Consider the following 7,304-nt stretch of genomic DNA (forward strand, 5'->3'; position numbering starts at 1 on the left):
TAAATAATATTTATAAAAAATTGAAATATATATCAATATTCAAATAAAATGTAAATGCAATAATGCAATTAATAAATTAATAAATTAATTAATAAAATAGTTAAAATTCGATTATATTTCTAATAATATATTTAGAATATAATATCATAAATATATGAATATTTAGAATTTGAATATCTTTTCAACTAATATCTTATCTTCAAATAAAACAGAAAAAAAAAAAAAAAAATAATAATCTAATTATTATTTATATAAATAATAATCTAAAAAAATAGTTACAATTACAGTTAATATTAAAACTAATTTAAAACTAATTAACTATTAATAAATAATTGTTATTATATTATAACTATAAGCGTCTCTTATTCAAATCATTCAAAATACCTTTCTTGACATGATATAGAAATTCAAAACTAAAAAAATATATGGAAAAAAATTGCGTCCAATAGGATTTGAACCTATACCAAAGGTTTAGAAGACCTCTGTCCTATCCATTAGACAATGGACGCTTTTCATTCCAATTTTTTTTTTCGTATTTTCACCTCTCTTATTCGTAAAAAAAATGTGTGAGAATTCCGGAAATTGCGTATTCAATTCAATGATGTATTACATTAACTAATACATTAGTTAAAATTAAGTAAATTCCAAATTTATATTTGAGTAATTCTATATTAATATTAATTCCATTAATATTTTAAATTTGGAAAAATTTAAAAATATTAATAAATAATTTATTATATTTTTAATATATAAGAATAAGATAAGCGGATAGCGGGAATCGAACCCGCATCGTTAGCTTGGAAGGCTAGGGGTTATAGTCGACGTTGATTCATCATTTTTAACGTCTCTAATTCAAAACCGAACGTGAAACTTTAGTTTCATTCGGCTCCTTTATGGAAGATGGATAAATTCCTAGATGTAAGATGTAAACAAAAAATAAAATGCCACCCATAACATCTATGTCAGCCTTTCTGTCTGAATGCATTCAAAAGCACCCGCTTTATAGATGATCCCTATACAAGAGGAGATTATAACAATCTTTCCAGTTATTTATTTCGTTCCCTATTTCTATTTGAAATAATCCTTAGGAAAAGTATTTTGTTTCCGCCGAGCTAAAAAACGATGTGTACGTCTCTAGTAAACCAAAGACATTGTTTAATAGCTATTTTGTTTTGCTTCAATCACAAATAAAAAATTGAAGATTTAGTTACGATTAGAAAAAATTCCACCTTTATCCATGGATCCCTTATTCCTTCAATTGGAAGCATTGATCCAATTCAATAAAATTATGTTTCGTAATTTCATGATCCAATTTTTTCAATTTCGAACTGATTTTTGGATACAAATCACGAGAATTTTTATTTTTCCTCGAATCTTTCATCGATAGGTAAAGGATTAAATCCTTTTAAGAAATAAAGTTTTTGATCGGAATATTAATAAAACCGAAGGATCCCTTAACTATTAAGGGATTCATAGAACGAATCGCACTTTTACCACTAAACTATATCCGCTACAATGCAATTATTGTATATAAATGGACCTTTTGTCGAAGACGAAAATAGGCCGTAGTAATAAGTAATAAAAAGATCGGATCAGAAAATAATCATGAAAATTCGAGCGTTGACATATTTTAGTCAGGGCGACTAATGAGATTAGGAAAAGAGCACTCATTTTAATTAACTAAATAACAAGTTTTTTTATTCCAGTAAAGTAATAAAGAATAATAATAAGCAATGGCACCTTGATTCTATATCATCTTTTTCTGTATCATAGGAATTGAAATAATAATCTTTCGTATGATTCTTATTCTTGTTCTTGTTGTTTAGATTTTTTTTGTTTCAAAAACATTTTGTGTTTTCAAATCAAATAAATAATTTCATCTACGATTCATTGGAACAAAAAAAGCCCGGCTAGGTACTGACCAGGCCAGGCCGTGGAAATAAAAAGAAAAGGACTTTTCGGATGAAATAAAAGAGGTACTTTATTTTTTTTTTTTTTTATAAATATATATTTTTTGTAATCATATTGGTATTATTTATATATTAGGATTGGAGATATCTCTTCTTTTGAACCCTTACTTTATCCTTTATCTAATTTATCTAAATGGAATTTCTGATAAAAGTTTTTATCGATTTTATAGATATCCATCGATATATCTAGATAATTATATATATCGAGATAATTAATTATGTATATAATTATATATCTATATAGTAAGGCTAGATAAAGATAATAAAGAGATATAAAGAAGGGCTTTTTTCAAGCCTTCATTTTCTATTTTTATCCAATGTATCATAGTAATTATCCTTTTTCAATTTGGGGAGAGATGGCTGAGTGGACTAAAGCGTCGGATTGCTAATCCGTTGTACGAGTTTTTTGTACCGAGGGTTCGAATCCCTCTCTTTCCGTTTCTGTCAATTACTTGGTATTTTTTTATAGTTGAGGAAAGATATGGAATAGATAAAATTTTAAGAACATTTCAAAATAAAGCAAAGAAAAAAATTTTATTTTTTTTATTCTTCACGTCCCGGATTACGTCCCGGGTCATTAGATAGGAATCCGAAAATGAAGAGAGAAACAAAGAATATTACTACAGTATAAACAAATAGTTTGAGAGTAAGCATTACACAATCTCCAAGATCATTAAAAAAAAAAAAAAGAGAATAGATTCTCCATTTTAACCTATTTTGACACCAAGAAATGCAGTGAAGTTTTTTCTATAAATAGGAAAAAATTTTCAGAAATTAAGAGTTGAGTCGTTCATTACTAAAAATTGGATTTCATACCCACAATTATATATTGTGGGGGACTTTAACAGGGTCGTTCGATGGAAAAAAGTAAGAATAAGAAAATGAGAGTGATCCAGATTTATCACACCTATAGAAGAATTTAAATATTGGACTCAACTCAAAGGTTCAGACTGTATGTACGACTTATCTGATCTTATAACTAGTTATAATCTTTTTTTTTCTAGTAAATCATGAATTTGTCTCATACAGTATTAAAAATATCATCGAAAGCTTACGGCAGCTTGCCAAACAAAAGCTAATAGAAAAAAGAATAGAGGTATTACTGGCATAACATCTACTATTGGATTCAAAAAAGCGTAGGCCTCAGGCAATTTGGCGAAGAAAAAACTACTTGAATAAAGGAAAGAATTAAGACAGATACCGATGAAACTTAAGATATTAAGCATAACAATTTTTTTTTTCTTTGTTCTTGAAGATAATTGTATTTCTTTTGATTTGATTGAGTTATTAATCCCTTATTATTGATATGATATAAGGGATAAGGGAAAAATTAATAACATAAAGTAGGTCAAAAAACCTTTCTTTGATTTGAACTCAGCCAATCAAAAATCCTTCAATTCTCAAATAAAAAGAGAATAGAAGAAATCCTACTTTCATACAATATCTTAATGGAATTATATGTAATGATCAATAAATTAAGTTTAATTTGATCTATAAACGTATCAAAATCCTAGCAACAATCTAATTATTTCTATAAATATTTGTACTGGAATTGACGACCAACCACTACCGATATTAGTGTTTATTAGTGTTGAATATAAATGGGGCGTGGCCAAGTGGTAAGGCAACGGGTTTTGGTCCCGCTATTCGGAGGTTCGAATCCTTCCGTCCCAGAGTATGCGTATTATATATATCATAGTATATTATAGGATATATAGAGAAATATTCTATATCATATCAGACTAAAGATTGCCCTTTTAAACAACCTTATGTTTAAGAGTCTAGTATTAGATATAGATATAATGTGATTGTTCTTTCTTATTTTCTTATAATGATGCATTTAAAATCGAAATGCAAAAGCCTCTCTTATTCTCTATCCCTTAAATGGTGTGTGAAACCCGATTATTTTTTTTTTTTTTCTGTGGATTTTTGAATTATAAACACGAAGGTCTTGTGTTTTTGGCACTAATGGAGTTCAATCAATGTTCTTAAGTCTCTTAAGACCGATTTAGGATACTCAAATTTAGAGTCAAATCAAAAAAATAGGTAGGAACAATCGCTTAATCTAGATCTGTTTGACTTTGGACTTATACAAGATAGTCTAGCACCCACGAAACTAGTCCAGTCCCCTGGAGAATCCTTTTTTGATTTATGATGGATCTACTCTATATAATTGGGGGGGGGTAGATAGGAGTTAATCCATAATGGAAGATATCAATTTTAATGTCTGTCCGAATCTGATTAATAAAGAATCAAGTTACATATGTAACATATTATGTATTTCTTTTCACCTCATTTTTTCGTATTTTGTGTTTGTCTGTAATGAATAATTGTAAATCCAAGTAACAATTCAGACAGAGGTTATTCATACATCTTTTCACTTTATTTTAGGGAAAGATTATTGAGTCTCTTAAGTTAAATAAACTAGGCAGAAAATGCTGATATGTATGTATTTTTATTATGTATTTTTATCGTTTTATTTATATTTTTGTGAAAAAGATTTTTGATACCTAAATTTTTAAAATTATTATTTGAAATATTTCATTATTTCAAATAAAATATCTATAATTATTTTCAAGGACAGTAGGTTAGTCTATCTGATAGATATGGTAATTCCCTAATCTTTCTATTTTTATTTTATCAAAAAGAATACCAACCCGAATTTTCCCTGACATCAGTCTTTTTTTATCCAATACTGCACGAAAAAACAAGAGATTTTTTTTTTTGATCTATCTATTTGTTTCAAATCATTGATGGGTTAATCCGAATATGCATTTATTTATGATAATAAAATATAATAAATTATGATAATAAAATATAATAAATCCTTTTTTATTACAAAAGTTTATTAAAATAATATTCAGGTAGGAAATTTTCAATCAATTAAATCTTTTTAATGATTTCTTATGAGTCCTTGGTACTCGAAGAAGTGTGAAACTCGTGAATCCATTCTATGAAGAAATTTAAAAATGGAGATTCTTAATTATTCGTAATTAATTATTTCTTAATTTCTATAAATAAAAAATATCTCTCTCTATATATATAGAAAATATCTATATATAGCGAAATCCATATTGCACTCATACAATACAAAAAAAATGTTATTGATCCAATATATACAATAAAATATGGGTTTAAATAAATTGAATTGTTACTGTTACTAAGACTTTTTCAAAAACTACCCATGTCATAAGAGTATAGATTACTATGGACCAATTAAACCAATGACTATACATGATTCAATAAATGAATCAATTACATACCAGTTCCAAGAAATTAGAGGTTATGGTAAAACTTCGTTTAAAACGATGTGGTAGAAAGCAACGTGCGACTTGAAGGACATGATCTACTGTGGATTCTTACACCCACCATTTTTTATTATATAGGAATGAAGATGCTCTTGACTCGACATCGTTTGTTCTGTTCCACTCGAGCTCTCATTTTTTGAGGGTTTTGATGTAAATAGTACATGATGGAGCTCGAGTAGAAAGTATTGATTCATTTATCAAGGGCAGAGATCTAGGGTTAGTGTCAATCAATAAGTTGAAACAACTTCGTAAGTATATGTTCGATATAGAAATCGAAAGGATCCAATTCGAGCAAGTTTCAAATTCAAACGTCAAATTTGATCAAAAGTGTATCACGCGAGAATCCATTATTTATATGATTCTTTGATAAAAAGAAATCACAAAAAATGGTATGTTGCTGCCATTTTGAAACGATTAAAGATCACCGAAGTAATGTCTAAACCCAATGATTCAAGGCAAGGATAAAGGATTCTGGAACAAGGAAAAACCTTTTTTAATTGTCTCAATAACTAAACTAGATCTGAATGAAGAATCGAAATAGATTCTAAAGGAGACAGGCAAAAATAAAGGGGTTAGAGACCGCTCAATAAATGAAATGCTTAAGCTTAAGGGTTGTTTTCCTTTGAGTGAGAGTTATACAACTTGAGTTATGGGGATAAGAATGAGTTTTTTTTTCAAAAAAGAATAAAAAATAAACAAAAGAATAAGAAAAAAGTATTTAAATCATAGTCTAATTGATTTAATAATCTATGGATCTATTTGACATTAATTAGAATTCTATACATAACTTTGAATTTCCTCGAGCCGTACGAGGAGAAAACTTCTTATACGGTTCTGGGGGGGGTATTGTTAATTTACATCTATCCCAATGAGCCGTTTATCGAATCATTGCAATTGATGTTCGATCCCGAAGAGAAGGAAGGGATCTTCGTAAAGTGGGTTTTTATGATCCGATAAAGAATCAAACCTATTTAAATGTTCCTGCTATTCTATATTTCCTTGAAAAAGGCGCTCAACCTACAGGAACTGTTCATGATATTTTAAAGAAGGCAGGGGTTTTTACGGAACTTCAACTTAATCAATAACCGAAATTCCATTAATGAAAAAAAAAAAAAAAGAGGGTGTGGATAACTTGTATATAGCTTTTGATAACCTTTTCTTTATTATTTCCCCCCTCTCTTGTTCTATTCATACTACACTTATTACCCTAAAATTCCGTCTTCGATAACGACAAAAATCTATTTTTATTTTATTGATATAAATTGATCTAAGATGAATAGAAAAAAGATCAAGCAAGTTACTAAATGAACTAATTGGTTCTATACTATAAATAAAAATTTGTACATTACCCCATCAATGGGGTGATTTTGTTGCAATTCTATGAACAAAAAAAAAGAGGGGATTAAGTTTTTTTAGCTATTTATATTTATTTATTGAATAAATCCTATATATTTTTTTTATACTTCTTCGTTAATTTTTGCTTTCGCCTACATCTTTTATTTCTATCTATGTTGATTATCTCTATAGTGCCAATCCAATACAAGTCCGTAGTTTTTTTAATTATTTTCTTCTTTATATCTATATATCTATATCTTATTTATTATATAATTATTTATTATATAATATAATTTTAATATATAATATAATTGATTATTATTAGAATCTTTTATCTTATTATATTTTTTTATCTTTATCTATTTAAATTTTATCTTTATCTATTTAAATATTAAATATAAATATATTTATTTTATCTATATATTATATAGGTAAAATAAATAAATATATTCAATTAAAATTGTTATTTCCATTTGTTTTTTATTCATTTAAAATTATTTTCTTTTCTCCATTGTAGTCGTTTTTCACTATTCACATTCATATTGACAACAGTGTATCAAACAAATATAATCCGATCGTGTATAAATGAAGCTAGTTATCTCCGTTTCATGACCTTTGCTTTTCACTCACATGACGGTCTCATTGTATTTTCTGTGATACAAAAAGTTACTTTTGTGTGATTTTTTTTTAA

General features: G+C 27.3%; 2 non-coding genes across 2 annotated transcripts; one reads left to right on the forward strand and one right to left on the reverse strand.

Annotated features, from left to right (window-relative positions):
- Positions 1-437: 437 nt before the first annotated feature.
- TRNAR-UCU (transfer RNA arginine (anticodon UCU)) lies at positions 438-509 on the reverse strand. The gene has a single exon. It is a non-coding gene; the product is annotated as a tRNA-Arg (tRNA).
- Positions 510-2,320: 1,811 nt separating this feature from the next.
- Positions 2,321-2,408, forward strand: TRNAS-GCU (transfer RNA serine (anticodon GCU)). Its single transcript has one exon. It is a non-coding gene; the product is annotated as a tRNA-Ser (tRNA).
- The last annotated feature ends 4,896 nt before the right edge of the window (positions 2,409-7,304 follow it).

Source organism: Momordica charantia, unplaced genomic scaffold (genome assembly GCF_013281855.1).
Source record: "Momordica charantia cultivar OHB3-1 unplaced genomic scaffold, Mcharantia_2.0 BLBB01000168.1, whole genome shotgun sequence".
Lineage (NCBI taxonomy): Eukaryota > Viridiplantae > Streptophyta > Magnoliopsida > Cucurbitales > Cucurbitaceae > Momordica > Momordica charantia.